The sequence below is a fragment of the Monodon monoceros genome, unplaced genomic scaffold (genome assembly GCF_005190385.1).
Source record: "Monodon monoceros isolate NGI ecotype Baffin Bay Population unplaced genomic scaffold, NGI_Narwhal_1 Super_Scaffold_4, whole genome shotgun sequence".
Lineage (NCBI taxonomy): Eukaryota > Metazoa > Chordata > Mammalia > Artiodactyla > Monodontidae > Monodon > Monodon monoceros.
In genome coordinates, this window is record NW_021703781.1 from 46,218,243 (window position 1) to 46,245,327 (window position 27,085).

Here is a 27,085-nt window from a genome sequence, read left to right on the forward strand (position 1 = left end):
ATGTGGGATGGGGTGCGGGATACCTCCCCAAAGCAGGACTCACCAGAGAAATCTCTCTCCCGGCCCCGCTGGAGTGTACACCCTCCTCCCCAACTAATTCGAGGCTCACCCCCCCCTTCCCTGCCCTGGGCTGCTGAGCGAGACAGTGGGGAGGCCCGAGGGGTGCCGCTGACTTTAGCAAACAGCTGCAAGCCTGTGCCAAAGAATCCTGAAAACGATTAAGGCTGCAAATTAAAGTTTAGGAAACACACAAAATGAAACAAGGACTTTTTTTTTTTTTTTCTTTGCGGTACGCGGGCCTCTCACTGCTGTGGCCTCTCCCGTTGCGGAGCACAGGCTCCGGACGTGCAGGCTCAGCGGGCCCAGCCGCTCGGCGGCATATGGGATCTTCCCGGACCGGGGCACGACCCCGTGTCCCTTGCATCAGCAGGCGGACTCCCAACCACTGCGCCACCAGGGAAGTCCGAAACAAGGCCTTTTAATACGTAGCCCCAAATAGGCAAACTGCTCTGTTGGAGCTCTTCAGCTGCTGTGATGCTGAGCTGCCTGCAGCTGCGCCCTTACAACTAAGGTAGAGCAATGCACGAGGTGACCACAGCCTATGAGGAAAACGGCTCTGCATTGCGGCTCTCCGCCCTGCACCCTCCTGGCTTCCTGTACACCCAGAATGCGACGGCCTCCCCTTTCCTGTCAGTAGGGGCAAGCCCAGAAGGATAAGGCTGAGAAAACGTCATTCATTGGCTTTGGAAGCTGGAGATTGGGTGACCTTTGCAAGGGCATCTTTCACAGGCCCTGGAAAGTGGAGGGCGCCGACGGGCTCCCCCACTAGGGGGCGTGCTTGGCCGACTCACCAGCCCCTCGGCAGCCGGCCTGTGCCAGGGGGAGGGGGGGCCTCCACCTTCCTCGCCCATGGTGGCCTTCACACCCTCTTTACAAGTGAGTACTTTAAACAACACCATTTTTCTTTTGTGTTTTTTATTTCAAAATGAATATACGGAAAATTTGGAAAATACAGAAGACCACAGACAAAAAAAAAAAAAAAAAAAAATTGGCCACAATCCATGAACTACAGAATTCCTCTGTTAACATTTTAGTGTGTAATGAGTTGAATTTTTATTTTTCTTCCTTTTTTAAATTAAGTAACAGCTAGCATCGGCATTCATCTTTGGGGTGAAATTCTTTTTTCTCTTTTTTTGAGAAAATAAACTGGTACATTTTCTGGTTCTTTTCTTTTTTGAGAAAAATAAACTGGTACGTTTTCTGGAGAACATCTTGCAAGAAGTAGAGAGATGGGGTGTGGGGACTGGGTGTCCTCTGACAAAGGGGATTCAGAGGTGGGAGGAGACTGGATGACCTGGCTTTTTATTTTTGCAACAAATTTAAAGAACATTTGTTGCACTGTGTGAATGGGTATTTTGGGGGTGTGGTGCGGCCGTGTTAATTTCAGGTCTAGATCAAAACAAGCAGCATAAACATGGAGTCTGGGAAGAGGGAACTCAGGAGGCCATGAGCACAGAAACCCACGTGAAGCTGCAGAAATCTCGGGGCAGGCGTTTTGGACATACAGTCTGTGGTGGACTGACAGGGGTGAGTCAGCTATATACAGAAATTTGGGGAAGGAAAACATCCAGCTGGGTTATGTGTTGTGCTAGAAATTTATCGGAGATCTTGTTTTTTTTTTTTTTTTTTTTTGTGGTACTCCGGCCTCTCTCTGCTGTGCCCTCTCCCGTTGCGGAGCACAGGCTCCGGACACACAGGCTCAGCGGCCATGGCTCACGGGCCTAGCCGCTCCGCGGCATGTGGGATCTTCCCGGACTGGGGCACGAACCCGTGTCCCCTGCATCGGCAGGTGGACTCTCAACCACTGCGCCACCAGGGAAGCCCTCTTATTTGCTTTTTTTGATTGTAACTGTAAGGAACGGCACCAAAAACGGAGGCGAGCTTAAACTTTATTTGGGAGCGCTCCCGGGCGAGGTTCACTGGTCCGAGAGAAAGGGGCCAGAGAAGTTGCGCCCGGGCGAGGGTTTGGGCAGAATTTATAGGGGAAGAAGGGAAAGTGGTGTGGTGAATCCGGGAGGGCGCAGGTTATTCCTTATTTGGTGGTCTTTTCGAGTATCGTGGCAGTATCTGGTGCCGGTCGCATCAGTCTTGGGACCGTTAGTCCCGCCCCTTGGGAGGCGGGAAGGCTGGGCCGGGTGGAAAGTCCCCAGGTCAGTTCCTGGAACTGGGTGGTCCGGAAAGTCTCCAGGTCAGTTTCTAGAACTGGGTGGTCCGGAAAGTTTCGGTCTGATGCAACCTGTGGGGCTGATTGCGTTCCCCTGCCTCGGGCCAGTTGGCCTTACAGTAACGTGCCTGACATTAAGCTTTTGATTGCTAAGGCATCCACTTCAAAGACATACATCTCCAGCAAACACATTGCCAGCTACACAGCTAGATAAAGAGCCAGACCTCTTCCACCCATGAAGTCCCCCCTTTTTTTAGAAAGCTCCGGTTGCCCTAGATAACTGACCTTTTGACTGACCACTTGCTTTTTCCTTCCTGCGCTTTAATTCTGGATCTTATGGTTTGTTTGATTTTGAAGGGTGGTATTGAACTTATTATTTTTATTAACTGCAGGGACATAGACACATTCTTCACCTTGCCTTGTGTTATTGATAGAAATGTTACCGACTTAGGTTCTTGGATCCTTTAATTAATGGAAATTGATAAGAGGCCAGAGGAGGAATTCAGGCACTTATGCTGTAGCACGAGGGCGAGAAAACAAGAAACAGGTGCCCTGGTTTGCTCCCTGGGAGCTGGTTCCTTAAATGGGGTAAGGGTAGGGGTGATCGGTGGGTTGACTTGCAGGGGTGGCTTAGGTGTTCTGCCCACCCCCTTGGTGGTGCTGTGTGCAGGGGTTATAACGCAGTACCCTGCTTTTGCATCTCAAAAGTGGCAGTTGGCTTATGGCCTTTTTGTACCTTGTTGTTCATAATTTGCCCCATCTGCTCATGCACGCAGTTATTTTTGGTTCCTTATAGTTTCTTTGTATTCTGCTGCTCTAGGGGATGGAGGAGATGTTTGTTCAGGTGCAGGCACTCTGGTAAAGGATCTCAGGTCCCAGGTCCCAGCCTATCTCAGAAATAATAACAAAGTTCAAAAATACAAGATTCTGGAGGGAGAGTAAGGTTGTTCTGTAGTCTTTGCTTCCACAAGTGAGTTGTGACTCTTGATTCACAGGGTCTGCTGGGGATTTTTATGCTTTATCTCTTTTTTTTTCTTGATTTAGTTTTTCGGTTGTAGTTTTTGTTTAATTGAGTACCTTTATTGTTTTCTTTCCTGTTTTTGTCATGTTCTCATCTTTTTAAAAATTATGTCTTTTTACTAGCTATTTGTTGAAGGCTTACTTCAATTGCACTGTTCTTTGGATTTGCTCATTTAAGATATATTTATCTCTATTATTGTAGTTACATCTCACAACTCTTTAAATGTAATGTGTTCTTTATCATCCTGTTCTAAATATTCTTTTTCCCGCAGTTTTATTGAGATATAATTGACATACACCACTGCATAAGTTTAAGGTCTACAGCATGATGATTTGACTTCTATATGTCATGAAGTGATTATCACAATAAGTTTACTGGACATCCATCATCTCATATAGATGTAAAATAAAAGAAAATATATTTTTTTCTTGTGATGAGAAGTCTTAGGGTTCACTCTCTTAACAACTTTCATGTATAACATACAGCAGTGTTAGTTATATTAACCATATTGTACATTGTATGCCTAGTATTTATTTATCTTGTAACTGGAAGGTTGTACCTTTTGACTATCTTTTTCACCGTACAAAAATATTACATAATTATTGACTGTCTTCTCCACGCTGCACATTTCATCCCTGTGATTCATTTATTTTGTAACTGGAAGTCTGTACCTCTTAATTTCCCTCACTTATTTAACTTATACCCCTTCCCACTGGCAACCACCTTTTTGTTCTCTGTATCTGTGACTCAGTTTCTGTTTTGTTATGTGTGTTCATTTGTTTTGTTTTTGAGATTCCACATATAAGTGAAATCATACAGTATTTGTCTTTCTCTGGCTTAGTTCACTTAGTATGGTAATCCCTAAGACCTTCCGTGTTGCTGCAAATGGCATTATTTCATTCTTTTTTATGGGGAGTAATATTCCATTGTATATATGTACCACATCTTTATCCATTCATCTGTCAATACACACTTAGATTGCTTCCATTGGATCTTACCTTTTAAATTCACCAGTAAAGAGTGAACACATGAAACACTAGGCAGGCCACCCTTGACCCCAATAAAGGCAGAACTCCAAGTCCTTTCTCTTTCTCTCTCTCTGTCTACCTGTGACCTCTCTGTGTGGTCTCAGGTGTACCATATACCTTCCAGGACATGTGAGTAATAAGTCTTGAGTTTTCAAAATTCCCTGATAGTCATTGCTGAGGGTGTCTTGCAATTACAGTAAGAACCACAAGGGTCAGTCCAACCAAAATATTGGCTCCAAAAAGGAGACGTCTGTGGGGCTCGCCACAAGTAGTACAGGCCCAGTTTAATGTCCCCAGGCATTTCTAGTCAGTAGCATCACTATCAATAGACTGAGACTGATCCAAAACAATATTGTTATTATATATATATATATATATATATATACACACATACATTTATATATATATACACACATATATATATTTACATACATATATACACACACACACACCCACAGTTTTTATCCTGTTATAATATTTCTTATTTTATATTCTTGGTTATTTTCCCTGTCCATTAAAAATATATGTATATGTGTGTAGAGATATATATATCTGTTTACACATGCATGTATGTATATGTATATACACGACATATATATGTGTGTAAATACATGTATGAAACTTAAAATGCTTACGGCAGTATTAAAGACGACCTCCTGACCTGATTTTGAGGTCAGGGATTGAATATTCTCTTCTGAAATATCTTCCACAGCTCTGGCCTTTTCTGCCCCAAAAGACCACCCAGGAGTGCCCAGGCACGGTGGCGACGATTCTTGCATTGCACTGGACTATTTCAGGTGTGTGTTTCTACTTCCTCCAGTGCACTGGGAGCTCCCTGGTCGCAGGACACCTCACGTCTCATCTTCGCAGCACAGCATCAAGCATACTGAAGGACATGTTTTAAATAAACATGAATATTGAGTCAATGAGCAGACCTCCCCGCCCCCACCGAGTCATGGGTGGACACCCACCTCCATCAAGCTTTTCCCATTTTAGTGAAGTGGTATTCTAAGCGGACAGTTAAATCTGCTCCCCACAGTGCTTAGTTGAGCCCTGAGGAGGTGAGCTTTCATGATTCCTGCATCCAGGTAACTGGACTTACATAGATTCTTTTCATGTGTGACACCCAGTGGGTTTTCCCAAGAGTGTTTTGTGTTGTCCATCGTTCTGCTTTCTGAAGCTGAAAGTGAGTGGTGGAGATGGGGAAAGAGGGGACAAGCTGACATGCCTTGATATTCAGTTATTATTTTGACTTTCCGTAGGTAAACACTAAAGATTGAATTCCCATTCTGTAAGAACTTAAGACCTCTAGAGGAAAAATGTAAGAACCAAAACTCATGTCTTGCTATTTTGAATTTGAATGGTTCAAAGGATGTCCATGCACACAATTTCACCCAGTCTATGATTCTGTAAACTTTATTATTGTTTTTAACATTTCTGATACCCGAAGAATTGAGCTAACTAAAAGATAGTCTTCTTTTTATTGGCATCTGAGAAGGACCTTCCAGAACCAACACATCCTTTGTGTGGGAAGTGTTTCCTTTGCTTTTTTCCCCCCAGTAGTTTCTGTTTAGAGAAGCTGAGTCCTGGTGCCTGTGTCAAACAGGTCTCTTTCAGTGGCAAGTAGAGTAGATGGAGTGGCCACTAGGCAGCGTGATTCCTTTTTCAATTCCTACACCACTTGTCGAAGAGAATGCAATACATACAGCAAGCTCAGAGAAAAAGAAAACTATAGGTGTTTTTCAGACATTGCATTCAACAGAAGTTGGCCTTCTCCAATTGTTTTTTCCGCTCTTTCACCTTCTTATTACTGTAACAGAATTTCAATGAGTTAAGATACTTAAGACCAAATCAACTGCCTGGCTATTATACGCTTTGCAAAATAAAAAAGGAAACTAACTTTAAAAAACAGAAATAAATGATGTCTTCAATAAAAACACATGCTTTTCAGAGTGCATGCAAGCTTAGAATCTAGAATCTTAGAATCTCAAATCCCTAAAAGAGCCCATGGAGTTGACATAGCTAAACCCCTGGGGAATCTGTATTGAAAGATAGTGGCCACGGCAGACACCATTAACTGATCGCAGTATTTTTCACACTGTGCAGAGACAGGACCTCAGAATTCTTCGCAGCAAACCATTCTGGTTCTTCTCTATTGATTCATGGGAGGTGGTATTCAAGATGAAAGCTCTTTGCCCATTGTGACTTAGGCATACTACCCACTGTATAAAGGAAGTTTCTCTTATGATGCCTTGGATAGGTGATTCAGGGTTTCCCCTTTCTGCTTCCTATTGATCTCTGTAGCTCCCAACAATTATATATACCATGAAGTTCAGACAAATGAAATGGTCTCTGGTTCCCAAATAAAGCCTTGGTTGTTCTTCTATTACTTTGTACATCTCCAGCATTGTTACTGCCCTAATAACATTCCAGCATCCTTCAATGATCCAAAAGCTGCCATTGCAGTAAAGACATCTAACCATTTGTACCTCACAGAATTTTATGATTACTTTATTTTATTTTTTTGGCTGTGCCACGCGGCATGTGGGATCTTAGTTCCCTGACCAGGGATCAAACCCGTGCCTCCTGCAGTGGAAGCATGGAGTCTTAACCACTGGACCTCCAGGGAAGTCCAATGACTACTTCTTTAAATCCTCACAACACTCTGCATCTTTTAATAAAGTCTAGTAGGTGTTTTGTTTCCAAGACTTTTTAAAATTTTATACTGGTTTTAAATTCTCTCTTGGTCAACATTTTTGGGCTTTAGAACATCTGGATGAAATATAAAAAGACTCAGATAATCTTCTAATGTTTGGCTTACCCAGTGCCAAAGTAGTCTGAAAGTTTTTCCTTTTCCTAGATTTAATTGATTGGAAATTTGATGTTTTTCTCTCCAGTGTGAAATCACTTATTCTTGTTTTCATTGCCCCAGTCAAATCTGTGTCTCAGCAACTATTTTTGAGGCTCTTTTCAGTAGCATATGTTTTTATGCAAAACTAGATAACTTTCTTTCCCAAAGCATAATAAGTATATAGACAGCTACAGGCTCATTAGGCTGACGATCACGAATTTTATGGTAGAAACTCACTGACATCTCCATAATGTTACTATTCACAGTAAAATAGAAGTGAGAATAAGGCAAGTCTCTCCTAAGGGTGCTCATTTCTCTACTTCTGTGGCTCAATTTCTGCTCTGCAAACTGGATCATCTGTACCATTTTCTAGGTTCCACATATATGCATTAATAACGATATTGGTTTTTCTCTTTTTAACTTCATTCTGTATGACAGTCTCTAGATGCATCCACGTCTCTACAAATGACCCAATTTCGTTCCTTTTTATGGCTGAGTAATATTCCATTGTATATATGTACCACATCTTCTTTATCCATTCGCCTGTCAATGGGCATTTAGGTTGCTTCCATGACCTGGCTATTGTAAATAGTGCTGCAATGAACATTGGGGTACATGTGCCTTTTTGAATTATGGTTTTCTCTGGGTATATGTCCAGTAGTGGGATTGCTGGGGCATATGGTAATTCTATTTTTAGTTCCTTAAGGAACCTTCATACTATTCTCCATAGTGGCTGTATCAATTTACATTCCCACCAACAGTCAAGAGAGTTCCCTTTTCTCCACACCCTCTCCAGGATTTGTTGTTTGTAGATTTTCTGTTGATGCCCATTCTAACTGGTGTGAGGTGATACCTCGTAGTTTTGATTTGCATTTCTCTAATAATTAGTGACGTTGAGCAGCTTTTCATGTGCTTCTTGGCCATCTGTATGTCTTCTTTGGAGAAATGTCTGTTTAGGTCTTCTGCCCACTTTTGGATTGGGTTGTTTGTCCTTTTGATATTGGGCTGCATGAGCTGCTTCTGTATTTTGGAGATTAATCCTTTGTTGCTTCGTTTGCAAATATTTTCTCCCATTTCTGAGGGTTGTCTTTTCATCTTGTTTATGGTTTCCTTTGCTGTGCAAAAGCTTTTAAGTTTCATTAGGTCCCATTTGTTTATTTTTGTTTTTATTTCCATTACTCTAGTAGGTAGATCAAAAAATATCTTGCTGTGATTTATGTCAAAGAGTGTTCTTCCTATGTTTTCCTCTAAGAGTTTTATAGTGCCCAGTCTTACATTTAGGTTTCTAATCCATTTTGAGTTTTTTTTGTGTATGGTGTTAGGGAGTGTTCTAATTTCATTCTTTTACATGTAGCTGTCCAATTTTCTCAGCACCACGTATTGAAGAGATTGTCTTTTCTCCATTGTATATCCTTGCCTCCTTTGTCATAGATTAGTTGATCATAGGTGCGTGGGTTTATCTCTGAGCTTTCTATCCTGTTCCATTGATCTATATTTCTGTTTTTGTGCCAGAACCATAATGTCTTGATTACTGTAGCTTTGTAGTATAGCCTGAAGTCAGGGAGTCCGATTCCTCCAGCTCTGTTTTTTTCCCTCAAGATTGCTTTTCCTATTTGGGGTCTTTTGTGTCTCCATACAAATTTTAAGATTTTTTTTCTAGTTCTGTAAAAAATGCCATTGGTAGTTTGATAGGGATTGCATTGAATCTGTAGATTGCTTTGGGTAGTATAGTCATTTTCACAGTATTGATTCTTCCAATCCAAGAACATGGTATATCTCTCCATCTGTTGGTATCATATTTGATTTCTTTCATCGGTGTCTTATAGTTTTCTGCATACAGGTCTTTTGTCCCCCTAGGTAGGTTTATTCCTAGGTATTTTATTCTTTTTGTTGCAGTGGTAAATGGGAGTGTTTCCTTAATTTCTCTTTCAAATTGTTCATCATTAGTGTATAGGAATGCAAGAGATTTCTGTGCAGTAATTTTGTATGCAATTTTACCAAATTCACTGATTAGCTCTAGTAGTTTTCTGGTGGCATCTTTAGGATTCTCTATGTATAGCATCATGTCATCTGCAAACAGTGACAGTTTTACTTGTTCTTTTCCAGTTTGTATTCCTTTTATTTCCTTTTCTTCTCTGATTGCCATGGCTAGGATTTCCAAAACTATGTTGAATAATAGTGGTGAGAGTGGACATCCTTGTCTTTTTTCCTGATCTTAGAGGAAATGTTTTCAGTTTTTCACCATTGAGAATAATGTTTGCTGTGGGTTTGTCATATATGGCCTTTCTTATGTTGAGGTAGGTTCCCTCTATGCCCACTTTCTGGAGAGTTTTTATCATAAATCGGTGTTGAATTTTGTCAGATGCTTTTTCTGCATCTATTGAGATGATCATATGGTTTTTATTCTTCAATTTGTTAATATGGTGTATCACATTGATTGATTTGCATATTTTGAAGAATCCTTGCATCCCTGGGGAATCCCACTTGATCATGGTGTATGATCCTTTTAATGTGTTGCTGCATTCTGTTTGCTAGTATTTTGTTGAGGATTTTTGCATTTATATTCATCAGTGATATTGGTCTGTAATTTTCTTTTTTTGTAGTATCTTTGTCTGGTTTTGGTATCAGGGTGATGGTGGCCTCATAGAATGAGTTTGGGAGTTTTTCTTCCTCTGCAATTTTTTTGGAAGAGTCTGAGAAGGATGTGTGTTAGCTCTTTTCTAAATGTTTGATAGAATTCACCTGTGAAGCCAAATGGTCTTGGACTTTTCTTTGTTGGATGATTTTTAATCACAGTTTCAATTTCATTACTTGTGATTGGTCTGTTCATATATTCTATTTCTTCCTGGTTCAGTCTTGAAAGGTTATACCTTTCTAAGAATTTGTCCATTTCTTCCAGGTTGTCCATTTTATTGGCATAGTGTTGCTTGTAGTAGTCTCTTAGGATGCTTTGTATTTCTGTGGTGTCTCTTGTAACTTCTTTTTCATTTCTAATTTTTTTGGTTTAAGTCCTCTCCCTCTTTTTCTTGAGGAGTCTGGCTAATGGTTTATCAATTTTGTTTATCTTCTCAGAGAGCCAGCTTTTAGTTTTATTGATCTTTGCTATCGTTTTCTTTGTTTCTATTTCATTTATTTCTGCTCTGATCGTTATGATTTCTTTCCTTCTACTAACTTTGGGTTTTGTTTGTTCTTCTTTCTCTAGTTCCTTTAGGTGTCATGTTAGATTCTTATTTATTTATTTTTTTGCGGTACGTGGGCCTCTCACTGTTGTGGCCTCTCCCGTTGCAGAGCACAGGCTCCGGACGCGCAGGCTCAGCGGCCATGGCTCACGGGCCCAGCCGCTCCGCAGCATGTGGGATCTTCCCAGACCGGGGCACGAACCGGAGTCCCCTGCATCGGCAGGCGGACTCCCAACCACTGCGCCACCAGGGAAGCCCATGTTAGATTCTTTATTTGAGATTTTTCTTGTTTCTTGAGGTAGGCTTGTATAGCTATAAACTTCCTTCTTAGAACTTTGTTTGCTGCATCCCATAGGTTTTGGATTGTCGTGTTTTCATTGTCATTTGTCTCTAGGTATTTTTTGATTTCCTCTTTGATTTCTTCAGTGATGTCTTGGTTGTTTAGTAACATATTGTTTAGCCTCCATGTTTGTGTTTTTTTATGGTTTTTTCCCCTGTAATTGATTTCTAATCTCATAGCGTTGTGGTCAGAAAAGATGCTTGATATGATTTCAATTTTCTTAAATTTACTGAGGCTTGATTTGTGACCCAAGATGTGATCTATCCTGGAGAATGTTCCATGTACAGTTGAGAAGAAAGTGTAACCTGCTGGTTTTGGATGGAATGTCCTATAAATATCCATTAAATCTATCTGGTCTATTGTGCTATTTAAATCTTCTGTTTCCTTATTTATTTTCATTTTGGATGATCTGTCCATTGGTGTAAGTGAGGTGTTAAAGTCCCCCACTATTATTGTGTTACTGTCAATTTCCTCTTTTAGAGCTGTTAGCAGTTGCCTTATGTATGGAGGTGCTCCTATGTTAGGTGCATATATATTTATATTTGTTATATCTTCTTCTTGGATTGATCCCTTGATCATTACATAATATCCTTCCTTGTCTCTTATAACATTCTTTATTTTAAAGTCTATTTTATCTGTTATGAGTATTGCTACTCCAGCTTTCTTTTGATTTCCATTTGAATGGAATATCTTTTTCCATCCCCTCACTTTCAGTCTGTATGTGTCTCTATAGGTCTGAAGTGGGTCTCTTGTAGACAGCACATATATGGATCTTTTTTTTGTATCCATTCAGCAAGCCTGTGTCTTTTGGTTGGAGCATTTGATCCATTCACGTTTAAGGTAATTATCGATATGTATGTTCCTATGACCATTTTCTTAACTGTTTTGGGTTTATTTCTATAGGTCCTTTTCTTCTGTTGTGTTTCCCACTTAGAGAAGTTCCTTTAACATTTGTTGTAGAGCTGCTTTGGTGGTGCTGAATTCTCTTAGCTTTTGCTTGTCTGTAAAGCTTTTGATTTCTCCATCAAATCTGAATGAGATCCTTGCCAGGTAGAGTAATCTTGGTTGTGGGTTCTTCCCTTTCATCACTTTAAGTATATCATGCCACTCCCTTCTGGCTTGTAGAGTTTCTGCTGAGAATCAGCTGTTAACCTTATGGAAGTTCCCTTGTATGTTATTTGTTGTTTTTCCCTTGCTGTTTTCAATACTTTTTTTTTGTCTTTAATTTTTGCGAATTTGATTACTATGTGTCTCGGCGTGTTTCTCCTTGGGTTTATCCTGTATGGGGCTTTCTGCACTTCCTGGACTTGGGTGGCTATTTCCTTTCCCATGTTAGGGAAGTTTTCGACTATAATCTCTTCAAATATTTTCTTGGGTCCTTTCTCTCTCTCTCGTCCTTCTGGGACCCCTATAATGTGAATGTTGTTGCATTTAATGTTGTCCCAGAGGTCTCTTAGGCTTTCTTCATTTCTCTTCATTCTTTTTTCTTTATTCTGTTCCACAGCAGTGAATTCCACCATTCTGTTTTCCAGGTCACTTATCCGTTCTTCTGCCTCAGTTATTCTGCTATTGATTCCTTCTAGTGTAGTTTTCATTTCAGTTATTGTACTGTTCATCTCTGTTTGTTTGTTCTTTAATTCTTCTAGATCTTTGTTAAACATTTCTTGCATCTTCTCGATCTTTGCCTCCATTCTTTTCCCAAGGTCCTGGATCACCTTCACTATCATTATTCTGAATTCTTTTTCTGGAAGATTGCCTATCTCCATTTAATTTTGTTGTTTTTCTGGGGTTTTATCTTGTTCCTTCATGTGGTACATAGCCCTCTGCCTTTTCATCTTGTCTATCTTTCTGTGAATGTCAATTTAATTTTAAATAATAGTTGTTTCTAACTCTCAAAATTCCTAAAAATTTGGCACTCAGCTCTTGTGCACCAGTATCAGCCAGTTCCAGCACACCAGTGGATGATCTCAAAAACAGGCTGAAAAGCCTTCAATTTATATGAAGTTGTATATCAGGCAAAACTAATCTATGGAGATAGAAATGCAGAATATTGGTTGTCTCTTGGCTTGGGGTGGGGAATAAAATTGACTGGGAAGGAACAGGAGAAACCTTTCTGAGGTGATGGAAAAGTTCTATATCTTGATAGGATGTATGGTTTATCAGATTTTATTGAACTATGTAGACTTAAGATCAGTACATTTCTTTGCATTTAAACTGTATCTGAATAATAAAGAAAAGCAAAATGAAATTTGCCATACCAACAGTAAATTCGTTAATGAAAGGACAAAATACACACACACACACACACACACACACACAGTCACTATCAGACAAGCCAAAAGAGAGGGCTCACCATCAGCAACGAATATAAAGTTGTGAAAAAAGTCTATTATATGGAACCAATGGCACGAACCCTTGGTTCCATATGTTTGGAGCATGAAGTTTAGTGAGACAATGGCCAGAAGGGCAGATTGAAGCCCAGTGATGAATGACTTCATACAGTCACCCATGATGTGCCTCTTCTGTTCTGGCCTCAACAAACATTTTCTGTAAAGGACAAGATAGGACATTTTTTAGACCTTGCACGCCATACACAGACTCTGTTCCATCTTCTTCTCCTCTTTCTTCTTCTTTTAAAACTCTTTAAAAATATAAATTATTCTTAGCTCAAGGGTTGTGCAAAAAGCAGTGGGTTGAATTTGGCCTGCATTATGTAGTTTGCTGACCCCTGTCCTCTACTAAGCACCTTGGATGTATAAAGAATTCCTTCCAACCAGAACCACTATGCAAGTGTGACCAGAGAGACTTGGGAGCACACAGAAAAAGAGAGGGACTAATTCTTCCTGGGGAAGTCTTCTCAGAGGAGATGCACCTGAGTTTGGAAGGATAAGAAACAGTTCACATGGAGTAAAGCAAGTTGCAGGGGAGAGATGTTCCTACTGAGTTGGATTCTGCCATTTGAGAATCACATGCTTTGGGGGTAAGGCTTTGCTGGCCCTGAGTTTCTTCATCTTTAGGATGGGTCTTATAATACCTACTCTTCTAATCTGGGAAGAAATGCAAGGCAGGTAAAACAAAACAAAACAAAACACCCCAAAAACCTTGCTTAAAAGAGCTTAAAGTGCCTGAAAAATGTGGTTGTTTTCTCAGACCTTTCATCTTGCCTGTGCCAAGATGACTCATGCCACTCATGTGTGCACAGTAATTGCTGAGATTATTGGGTTTATGCCAGAGTGTTTGGAGCCTACCACTCAGTTCTCAAGAGAGAACAGAATGAGTCAGGAACAGACTTTGGCATCTTCTTGTTGATTGTTATATGAGCCATTTGCATATTGATCTAAGGCTAAATTTGTTCAGCTCCTTGCTTCTTAAAAGTACAAGTCATCGGGGTGGGAGGAAGGGAAGTTGGAGGAAGGTGGTCAAAAAGTATTAGCTTCCAGTTATAAAAAAAAGTAAGTACTAGGGGTATAATACAGAACATGATGACTATAGTTTACACTACTGTGTGTGATACACATGCAAACTGTTAAGAGAGTGATTCTAAGACTTCTCATCACAAGGAAAAAAATTGTTCCTTTTTTGCTTTTTCCTTTTATTGTACCTATACGAGATGATGGATGCTAACTAAACTTTTTACAGTAATAATTTCATAATAGTTTATGCCAGTCAAATCATTGTGCTTAAACTCATAGTGAATTATACCTAAATAAAACTGGAAAAAAAAGTACAAGTCAGATGACTTTTGCTGTTTCCTGAGGAGCAGTGTCAGGATCTGTTCCCCTCTCCCCAGCTACTCATTTTTCCATCATTCCACAGTGCCTGATGTTCCAACACAATGGATCCAAGTGCTTCTTTAGAAAGAAAATAGCTTTTTTTGGGGGGGGTGGCGAGTAGGACACCATAAACTAGCTATTAGCCAGAGAAATCATTTCAGTACATCAGATTCTGAGAAATGATGAGGTAGAGACATTGGGCTCTGAGGAGACAACCCAGGTCCAAATTCTTTGTGCCAATTATTTAGGCTTTCTGTTTCTCTGTTTCCTTATACAGGACGTGAGGATAATGACACTACCTAGTAGTTGCCATTAGGATGGAATGCACAGCCATATGTCAGGAACACAGGGCCATACCTGCCAGACAGTCATAAATGTTAGCTGTTATTATTTCTAGTTAAGGCCATGTTGGAACAGAGGGATAGTTTTGTACCTGGAGCTAGGAACGGGGAGAGGGGAGAGCTGAGATAGGACTAAATATAAGCATCATCTAAGTTATCATTTTTTTTCACATCCTGGATCTCTGAGCAGTGTGTCTGGGCATGGTGTCTTGCTCTGTGAGCCAGTATTTCTGTCTAGAATGAAAGATCCCCTGTCACCCACTTGGATGAATGTACAACACAGGCTTCACCATAGGGAGACATGGAGTGATCACTCTTCCATTTCCTTCCTCCTGTATCTGTTTATTTGACCGTCTTTTCTGCTCTAGACAGTCAGCTACTTGAGGACAGGGCTTCTGTTGTATTCATCTTTTTATTTTTATCCCTAGCACAGGGCCACTGGGTATATATTTGATGCTCAGTAAAATTTTCTTTGAATGAACGTGTAAATGAATATCCATATTCCATATTTAATTCCTGGGGAAACTTAGTTGCCTGTATGTGTAGGTAGATGTATTAACATATTTATGGTCACAGCTAAATTATTTGGGTCATCAAGATTAGATGCCAAGTACTGTGTACAAGCTTGGGCAAATTCTAGAGATACTTATTCTGTTACTGGTCAATCCAATTAATTCTCCCTCAATTCTAGAGAAAACAAAAGTCCCAATCAAAATGATACAAGCCACTTAAACTCCCCCAAAATCTCTGAAAGTGGAAGTGTTACCTAGTGGAGCATAAGACGAGCCAATTTAAGGTGAGGATTTGAGAAATAAAATGCTTTACTTTTATTGACAGTGAACCAATATGATATTAAAACAAAAGAAGGAATTCAGTGAAAAAGGCAGCCCATACCATCGTTGAAAATTCAGTTAAAAACTCAGATTAACTGGTGATTTTCCTGAAGTTACTTGTCATTTTGTTCAGAAAGTTTAATTTGGCAGAATCAGCTTGTTTCCAGGGGGTACCTTAATTGTATCACTTTTCAGAAAAATGTTTCTGTCAATCAGAAACTGTTTTAAGAACTAACTGCTTGCAAAGCTGAGGCCTCGGAGAACTGGGTTCTTCAGCCAGGAGGACAGCAGGTACCTGTGTCCTGGATCATGGAAGAGAGAACGTTCCATGTGGGGATGGGCGCTGGGGTGTTCAGGGAGTGCCTTGGGCCATAAGTTCAAGTTGACATGTTTCCTTTTTGGGGAAGTCCTGTTGGAGGTGAAAGTGTAAGAAGTCATGAATCCTAGTCTTGGGCCTCCTAGTTTCTTTCTTTTGAAGGTTTATGACCTGGGGCAAGATACATCTTTTCCCTGTGTCTTGGTTTCCTTAACTAGAAAGTCTGAGTTGAACCGGGTGCCTTCAAAGATATTTTCGTTGTTGTTGTTTAGCTCTAAGCCTATGTGAGTATTACTCCCCCGAATCCATTTCTGAGGTATTGAGGGGGTTTTAAAACATACTGGGGGATGTTTACAAAGTCAGATATTTGGTATTTTCAGGAGCACAACTGTTTGCAACTCAGGGCCACCTAAGGTGCTGCCCAGAACATCTAGCGTGGGGATGGGGGCAGCCAGGGAGGCTCAGGGAAGAAGCATAGAGTAGATTAAACACCTCTCCCATCAGCTCTCCTCTGACTGTGGTGGCTCAGTAAGAACTGACTATGTTGATGTTTGTGCCAAGCAAGACCCATAAGACCACTGTGTGTGTGGGCCACATACCCAGCTGACAGTGAGAAGTTGGGAGCTTTCTGGTGGGGGGAGGGTGGTAAAAGACTATAAAGATTTCTGCCTGATGGAAATAGAAAAGCACAGATAGGTTTTAGGCTGTTTCTGCCATAAATACCTATTCAGTGCCTAGTCAGTGGTAGACACTCCGGATTTAATGCTGAACCGCACAGATAGGGTTCCTGCCTTTGTGGAGCTTATTGCCCAGTGGAGGAAAATAATAAGTAAACAGCAATCCTATTACATATCATGCTAGGGAAAGTATAGGGTCCTGTAGATGCCCGTGGGTGGGACATCTAACTCAGATGTTGGAAGCTTGGGAGGTTTTCTGAAGAGATGTTTAGGCAGAAAATTGAAAAATACATGGATGGGGAAAGCAGAAGGAAGTGTTTAAGGTGGGGGGACCAGCATGTCCAAAGGCCTGGAGGTGAGAGCAGGGTGTGTTCAAACATCTGAAAGCTGTTCAGTGTGTCTGGAGGGTAAGAGACGGAGGCAGAGTGAATGGTGGAGAGACCGCAGAAATCAGATTCTGGAGGACCTCCTTAAACTACAGGAATGAATTTGGTTTCTAATTTAAATGCAGTGGAAGTGTCTGAACAACTTTAAACAAGGCAGTGATGGGATCAGATTTGTGTTTTAGAACATTCCTCCTGGCTGCAGAGTGGAGAGAGGATTGGAGGGGGCAAGAGTAGAGATGGGGAAAGATAAGAGAGAGGGCTAGAAGGCTTTTGAAATCCAGGCTGAGAGAGAATGGTACTTTGTATAATGATGGGGGCAGTGGGATTGGAGAGAAGTGATGGGTTCAAGGAATGCTTAAGGGGTGGACTAGGTAGGACTCAGTGAATGAGATGATGGGGAGACACACACATTTAGTCCATAAGAGGTGATATAATAATTTTCACAGTGTTGCTCTACCATTTTGAGACCCTGGTACATTGTAGGCTCTGAACTATGGTGGCTAGTGTATAGAACTTTTAGAATTGTTCGTCTAGATGCAGACGTAAATAACCATCTATTTCTATGAGAATTGGTCTTCTCTCTGTTTTGTCCCATGACTTGTAAAGATTGGTTTACGAGCTGAAGTTTTTATCCTGTGTGACCCTAGGTCTCCTGGTCTTGGTCAACTGGATGAAGGGTAGAAACTTAAAGTTTAACAGGAAAATTTGACTGTTTCTCCTGGGAATTTAAAATTGAGAGTGTTCATGTAGCTGGACCTTTAACATGTAAACTTGGGAGCTGCAGGGTAAACATCTACCATGTAGATTGGGAGGCAAAGAAAGAAGAGCAGAAAGAAGCATGAAGGTTGTGTAAAGATGAGCGTGAGAGACGGAAAGAGAGATTTATTTATTTATTTATTGAAGTACAGTTGATTTACAATGTTGTGTTAATTTCTGCTGTATAGTGAAGTGATTCAGTTATACATATATATACATTCTTTTTTAAATATTCTTTTCCATTATGATTTATTGTAGAATACTGAATATAGTTCCCTGTGCTACACAGTAGGATCTTGTTGTTTATCCATTCCATATATAATAGCTTACATCTGCTAACCCCAGCCTTCCACTCCTTCCCTCTCCCAACTCCCTCGCCCTTGGTAACCACAAATCTGTGGAGAGTCCTAATGTCCTTCCCGTCCCTTCCTGAAGTTTCTTCTTCAGACCCATGTACATTTCTGCTATGGGGTTCCATGAGATTCTCTTGTATTCCTCTTAGAAATTCTCACCTCTCCTTTTTTTTTTTTTCCTGGCTACCTCGAGTTGGTTTCTGCTACTTGCAGCAAAAGGGTCTAAGTAAAACACATAACACACTAGATTCCTGGCAAAACATAGGTCTTAACAGAGGCTTCTTGCCTGTACCACCCTTGAATATAGTTCGTTTTTTATGCTTGGCTTGGGCATGCCATTTTACATAGAAGCTTCCCAGAGGTGATGTTCAGTTAGCTCATTGGTGGCTCTGGACAGCTATATTTTGGCCATGACTCACAGGGCAGTTCCCTTCCTTGGTAGATATCAGAAAAAAGCTTAGAAATAATTGTACTCCGCTCTTTTCTGAACCAAAGCTGCTTTGATTTGGCATTGTGCCGAGCACAGGAGCTCGGCGCTGATGGATCCAATCCTTCTAAGAAACTTATGATTAGAATCAGGAACACTGATAACATTTTATAACCTGCTGAGGGTAATGTTTTTCTAAAAAAATGCTCATAAATATCTTAAACTTTCTGTAAATCTAGCCCTGCACCCAAAATGTTTTGGCAAGAATTACAGAGCGTTTTGGGACGTTTATCACATGCTGCTCTCCAAATTTAGTAACCGAGTGAATACGTTATGTACCAGATTCTTACTCGTTTACAGAAATAAAGAGCTATGTTTTCAAATTGAAGTCATTTTAAGGTTTTGTAGCTGTTAAACTGAAAACAAAACCCCAACACCCTGGCCATATCTGGGCTGAGTCTGCACAGCAAAAGGAAGTCAGGGAGTTGAGGCAATTGGCTGATCAAATCATGAGAACTTAGAAGGGGACCTACGATTTAGTGGTTAAGGGATCTGGTATTGGAGTTAAAGACCCCACACCTGGGTTGGAGCCGAACCTTGCCTTTTTCCATTCAGGTGGTCTTGAGTCCATTTTGTTACCTTTTTATACTCCAGGCTTCTTTTCTGTAAAATGGGATTGCAGTTGTACCTACCGCAGAAGGTTTTGTGAAGTTTAAGCAAGGTGGTGCACATAAAGCACGTAGCCTGGCGGTGGGGCGTGGTAAAAACCCATCGTGTGTCGAGTAACTATTTGTATTTAGTGCCTGGGTGAGGCAGGTTGGGAGAGGGGGGTGCACGATAGGATGGCCCACTGTTAATTTAACAATCCTCCAAAACATATGGCAAACTATATGCCTGAGAGCCAGATCTGGCTGGCAGCCTGTTTTTGTCTAGTCCACATGAATCACATTTTTAAAGGTGACAACGTTGAATGAACTTCACCTGAGCCCTGTGCTCCTGGAGAAAAGGAACTGTTAAACAATCTCTTCATCTTTTGTTTTCTGAGGCGAATTGTAGAGGACCATCCCACCCTGGCATATTCTGAGATAAAAGTTGTCTCCAATCTCCTTTAAGACTTCTCTAAAACTCATTGATCGTTCCCCTGTGTAGCTCAGGTCCCCTCCCCTTTCTCTGAGACATTCCTTATTAATGCATGTTGACCCTATTCCAATAGCCTGAATAAAACCAGCACCTTAATTGCCTGGTGCATTTTGTCTTTGCCATAAGGTTATTAAAAACCAAGACCAAACCCCAGAATATGCACGTAACAGGGACTGTGGCCCTCAACGTAAAAAATATTTAATCTGGTTTTACAGACAACCTTGCTGACTCCTGTGTCTGGGATGAAAGGGTCCTGGCCCAAAACTCTCCATCAGCCATAGACATTCCTTTTTATACCTGTTGAACTGTTAAGTGATTCCTATTATAACTCAGATATGCCATAAGAATGATCCAATCAGAGCATTGAAATGGGGGAAGGAAATGAGCAATTTAGAAATTATAGCAGATGAAGAATGGTCAAAGGTACTTGTGCTGGATACTTTCTTGATATTATCTCATTTAATTCTTCATTAATTTGAGATGATTATTCTGAGAAACAGTAGATACAGGATGGGCTTTGAAAATTGACTAGAAGTTACCCTTTTGTAAGGGACGTTTATATTTATAAAGGAAACTTCCATTTGTAAGAGTATTTCACTCTCTGTACCAGGAAGAGAAGGATGATTCTAACTCTTTAGAAATTCCTCTCAGTAGAGAAGGAAGTGACTTAAATCTGCATAACAAACCTTACTTGTGCTTACCATGATTTTCCTGGTAACCTCTCTAACACTGGCCTCCCTCCCACCCACACTTTTTGTTCTTTTATCTTTAGCTGAAGATGGTACTGAAGTTGGAGTTCAAAGCCACCTCTCTGAGTTACTCATTTTTTCCCTGGGTATCTCCTGTGGATCCATGAGGTGTATAAGTTAATAAACTTCCATTTGTTTTTCTCTTGTTAATCTCTTTTATGACAGGGATCTCAGCTAAGAAAGAATGATGGAGGGAATTATTTTTCCTCCCCTACACAATCTTGCAGAGTAGGTATCTATCATCCCAATTTGACAGATTAGACAGTTGAGTTTGAAGTTAAATCATGTGTGCAAGGTCATAGTACAAATAAATGGACTGTGAATCTCAAACTCTCTAACTATAGAGTCCACATTTCTTCTAGTAAAGTCATGTTATGTTCAAGGATTTGAAGCTCCTTTGTGTAGAATGATTAGTAAACTGGGGTACTCTCCCAGAAGGATGGAACTAGGCAGATTCTGGCTCATTGAACAGAAAATCTTTTTAACAACTAGGGCTTTTAACAACACAGGGGCCTGCTCTGTGAAGTTTTCCATCTGGCATTCTGTATATCAAAAGATGTATTTTCCAATATTAAAAAAAATCTGCAATTCTTGCTACAGAATATTTTAACGTATACAATATAGACTTTGGCAGGATTTTGATCAGTGATTATCAGTGGTGCTTAGGATGGGAGAATAGATCACCTTAAAGGGGGAACACAACAGAACCAGAGGAATTCTCATTCTAAATGTTCTAACAGGTCTCAACAACTTTGAGCCTCACTCTTACTTTTGGGAGCGTGTCCTTAGGTTTTGAGGATGAAAAATTTTGAATACCACTGTTTAGATACATGTGCCGCAAGTTATAACTTAAAAATATCTAAACTGTAAGAGCATTTTGCACCCTAATCCGGAGAATTAATGGTGTCATTTTGTTCCACTTGAACATATTTAATATTATTTTTTCAGCTTTAGGTTCTTCTTTTCAAATATCCCCATACTCTGAAGCCATTTTTGAAGTGGAAATATTTTTTTCTTCTACCTTCTCAGCTGTTGCAAGTGAATAATTGATTTGAATTTAATATTTACCATTTCTTGCCTCCAGAAACATCCCAGTACAGGTTTCCTTTAAGTGTGTAAAAATTCATTCAAATATTGACTTCATTTTGGGTTTTTTTCCATTTTTCTGGCAATAAAAATGATTAAACAAATCCTAGAGTAGGGTTTTATATAGATGTGTTGATTTGATTTAAATTATTTATATTTCTTGTTGTGCCTTGCTGCCCACCTAGGCTGGGACTGGGGAGTAAATTACCTGCTTTCACTAATCTTTGAAATGGTGATTAGAGGTCTATCTTTGCAGAAATAGTGTGCTGTTAGACTGTTGGTTCTGGAAAATAGAATAATATCTTTTGTCTGTAAATGTGAAAGTTTATTTTTGAACTACAAGATTAATGTTTTGTGATATTCTGAAAGCACTGCATGTGCATGAAAGAATTATTTAGGGTTTAAAATTATTGTGCTTCAACATGTCAGAGGCGGGGCTATTAATTTTATGTAGCTGGTGCCCTAGGCAGAGAAATCTCTTTGACATTCAAAAGCTATTTAAAAAAATTGGTTTGTCTTCTATGGCTGTAACTTGACTGGATTTTCAAAGAAGTTTCAATTTAAATAAAAAAGATTCGAGATTAACATTCAACAATGCCGGAAGGTTACAATGGGGACCCACATTTGTCATCATTCTGAGCTTTTTTCTTAAACAAAATTCTGACTTTAACTTAGTAAAACGTATGAGGAAAATATGAATTAAAAACACACACTGGGCATATACCCTGAGAAAACCATAATTCAAAAAGAGTCATGTACCAGAATGTTCATTGCAGCTCTATTTACAATAGCCCGGAGACGGAAACAACCTAAGTGTCCATCGTCGGATGAATGGATAAAGAAGATGTGACACATATATACAATGGAATATTACTCAGCCATAAAAAGAAACGAAATTGAGCTATTTGTAATGAGGTGGATAGTCCTAGAGTCTGTCATACAGAGTGAAGTAAGTCAGAAAGAGAAAGGCAAATACCGTATGCTAACACATATATATGGAATTTAAGAAAAAGAAAATATCATGAAGAACCTAGGGGGGGCTTCCCTGGTGGTGCAGTGGTTGAGAGTCCGCCTGCCGATGCAGGGGACACAGGTTCGTGCCTTGGTCCTGGAGGATCCCACATGCCGCGGAGCAGCTGGGGCCGTGGGCCAAGGCCGCTGAGCCTGCGTGTCCGGAGCCTGTGCTCTGCAACGGGAGAGGCCACAACAGTGAGAGGCCCGTGTACCGCAAAAAAAAAAAAAAAAAGAACCTAGGGGTAAGACAGGAATAAAGACACAGACCTACTAGAGAATGGACTTGAGGATATGGGGAGGGGGAAGGGTAAGCTGTGACAAAGCAAGAGAGAGGCATGGACCTATATACACTACCAAACGTAAGGTAGATAGCTAGTGGGAAGCAGCCGCATGACACAGGGAGATCAGCTCGGTGCTTTGTGACCACCTGGAGGGGTGGGATAGGGAAGGTGGGAGGGAGGGAGACGAAAGAGGGAAGAGATATGGGAACATATGTATATGTGTAACTGATTCACTTTGTTATAAAGCAGAAACTAACACACCATTGTAAAGCAATTATACTCCAATAAAGATGTAAAAAAAACCCAAAACCACAGACTTTTGAAGGGAAACACACACACACACATACACACCCAGAATAGATAAATTAAGGCTCACTAAAGCTTTTTTAAAAATATCAGTATAAATAGCTTCCATTTCTTTAATTAGTTTTTTGTGTATCTACTATGTGCTGGGCATTAAACTAATTAATACATATTCATCTTGTTGCATTCTCTTAATAATTCTGTAAGAACTATTCCCCCCATTTTAGAGAAAAAAAAGTTGAAAATCTGTGAGGTTAAAAAAATTGCCTAAGGTCACAAAGCTCTTTCTCTAGTAGAAGAGGATTTAACAGCAGTTCTGACTTCAGTGTTAAGAGTTGTTTTGACTACTAGTTAGCAGTCACCAGGGCCAATTAACAAGATGTCATCAATATAGTGGACCAGCATGATGTTCTGTAGAAAGTAAAGATGACCAAGGTGCTTTTGGACTCCATTGTGTCAGAGAGCAGGAGGTGACTTGCTTTGGGGCAAGACGTGGATTTCCAGTGCTGTCCTTTCTACAAAAAATCAAACTGCTTTTGATCTCTTTACCAATGGGGATTGAGAAGAACACATATAGTGGATCAGTTGCTTCATACTGAGGTCCGGAGTCTCTGTTGCTCTGCTCAGTAACGTTAAATGACTTGCCCAAGGATGCACAGTAAATAGTGGCCAAGGATGGAATAGACCCTGGTCTATCTCTCTCTCAAGTCTGTGTGCTGCCCAGCACATTACGTAGCCTTTCGTTATGGTTCCTACTAGGTCATTCTACATGGGAGACATTTTATATAGGAGATATCTTAATCTAGTGACTGATCACTAAAATGAAAAAAAGCTAGATACCTGAATTGATTAGTTAATTTTATCAACAACGTTGTGATTGATTCAGTTAAAGATTTTATGAAAACCTGGGAAGATTGTGAAATAACCATGTGGTGTTTATTATTCTTTTGGGCTTCATTAGTCTGTTTTGATAACTGCATTTATATACTACAGAATATAAGGTATAGCTAGTTAGGCTGAGAGCCAGCTTGGACTCAGCTTGTTTGCTGAAACTTCAAATACTCTAAACTAGCACGCTTAGTAGTCAGAATCATATTATTATATTTTGAGCCATTAACTTTGTGTAGCACCTACTTCATACTATACAATGACTTCATTAACTTCTAATCACTATTGCTTCCGTTGTTCAAGGTGGGTAAAGCAGAGTTTATCTGGAGTTTAAGATTAAGGTTGACAGATTAAATTTGTTCATGTAATCTATTGATTTTTTTGCTTTTGTTTTGTTCTGACATTAAAAGAGACATAACCACAGTCCATTCAAATTATATACTATAATGGATTATGTATGAATAAATTAAAGGATCTAGATCTTTAATAATAACACCACTTTATAGCAGCAGTAGTTCTGTAAATGGATATCTTACTTGTTAAACAAAATGCAATTGAAAAATAAAATACACTGTTGCCCAAATAACAGTACATGTTACAAACAATCAGTTTGGTTGGAGCTACAAGATTCTTCTGGTGCAATAGTAAATTACACTTCAGCAAATTTGTCAAACCGATGAAAATCCCAATCCTATGTGTTTTGTTTTAATGATGTAGAAATATGGACAAGATATTTTTTTTCTTTTATCCACATTAGAGTGAACAGAATAATAATTTCACAAGTAAAGTTTCTAGTGTTTTTCTGGGAAAATCAGGTAATAGCAGTTAGAAATGCCATTAGTTGCTTAAAACAATATCGTTTGTTGAGTTTTTTTTTCATAATTGGCATTCCAGGAGTAGGTGGCTTCTGGTGTAAGCTCACCCTTATCAGCTATGCCATCAGGGGTCCAGGGACTTTCTATCTTCCTGTGCTGTCATTCTTAGCAAATTAGTCTTCATTCTCCTGTTTGTTGCCTCATGGTTGCAAGATGGCTGCGATAGGTCCGGCCATGAGGAAAAAGGGGGAATCAGTCCACTTTCGTGTATATCTCCTAGGCCAGAATTATGTCCTATGTCCATGTCTAATTGCAAGGAGGCTGGGCAAGTGAGGAACAGGATTGGAGTCGTTGGTATGGCCAACCGTGACTAATCCTCAGGGGCTAGGCAGTTGCTGTCTCCAAACAAAATTGGGCTGTTCAGAAAAAAGAAGGGTCTGGATATTGGTTCCACTTCAGAAGTTTCTTTATGTTGTTGCTCTTCTTTCCCAATTTTCTCAAGACGGTCTGGACAAGGATGCCACCTTACTGATAAGTATTCTCAATGGGTGTGTATGCTTAAGTGTGGATTGTAGGGATTCAGATGTGGAAAAGATCAGTGAGGACAAGAATGGTCATGGAATATCTCATGAAATACTAGAATTAAAGGGTGAGTAGGATTAAGGTAAGTGGTAGGGAAAGGAAACAGCATCCCAAGCAGAGGGATTGCATCAGTAAAGGCAGGGAGGTTGGCTAAGCATTGTCTAATGACAGAGAGGGAAATCACCTTCTGAGAAGAGTTGAGACCATGTTAAGTCTTTGTATTCTGATGCTTGGCATCTGGGACCTTGCTGACCTGGAGAGACCGTTCCTCCCAGGGCTAGCCAATTCCTAGAGATAGTAAATGATAGTAAATGACTTGCCTGCAAGTACATGCACACCAGCCAATCCAGAGGCCATACCCTCCCACTACCTCCTCTACTGAGCTCTTACACTCTGGGCTGCTATCCACCTGCCCTAATCACACCAGGGCCAGGTAGGAGATGACACACCTACACCCCAAAGCCAGCTGGAAGTATGTAAAGTAGCCAGTCCTGTGTCTTCTCACCCTGCCTCGCTCGTTCCTTCCATGGAAACCACAGTAAAGTCTCCTCCCCATGTTTTCTCCTCACTCCTTCTGCCTCCCGACTGACCCTGGTGCTTCCCTGTCTGGCTCCCCAATGGTACAGTGCCGTGCCATGCCTCCTGTTTCTAAGCATCTGTGAGAATAAACTTCTTCCTTCACGGCAGTCACTTCTCTGTCTGCATGTCTTCCCATACCTGATTAAAACACATCCTGGTACCTTCTACAACACTCTCCTTTTTGTTTGTTTTCACCTTATCTTTATTATTTATTTATTTATTTTATTGAAGTGTAGTTTATTTACAATGTGTTAGTTTCAGGTATACAGCACAGTGATTCAGTTATATATACATGTACATATATACATTCTTTTTCAGATTCTTTTCCCTTATAGGTTATTACAAAGTACTGAGTATAGTTCCCTGTGCTATACAGTAGGTCCTTGTTGGTTATTTTATGTGTAGTAGTGTACAACACTATCCTTATTTGAAAGAGCATCAGTGAGACTGGGAAGAGTGAGAAATAACGTCTCATATTGTGGTCTGAGATTTCTGGTTTTGGTGTGGAGCAGAATAGGAAGCTCGCTGAGCCAGAGAGAGACGTGGAAGCATTCCTAATCTGGCCGCAGGGGTCAGAGGACTCGGGTTATTTGGTGGCATACAGATTTTTCTTTCAGAGATTCCTCAAAACATGACTGTGTTTCTATGTGAAAGTCAGTTATCTCTCAAAGTGATCTTCAGTTTGCTATTTGTGTCTGAGAAAGATCAGTGAGATTATTAAAAAGATTGAGGCTAATAAGCTACTGATGAGAAGCAATGAGCTCATTTGTCACCTCGTTTCTATAAATGACACAGGTTTTTCAGCATAAGAAAAAGCGATGTATTGGGAAGGCTAGGAAAACTAACCTTTTCCCTTCAAACAGAACCTCTTCCTTCTTTTATTCTACCATGAAATATTTCTGTTGCCCATGTTAATACTCTGTTAAAATTCTAGGAACCCTTCTTAGGAAGTCTACAGTTAATGAACCCAAATGATTGTTAATATTTTCTGGTTGAAATAGCAAGACAAACCAAAACTAATAAAAACTTGTGGTGATTACCATTTTTACTAGCATAAAATTTCCTACATAAATAGTCTGCAGTTAAAATGAGAAGAGAGGAGGCTGTGAGGGTAGTGGCTTTGACAAGGATGGACCTTAGCAG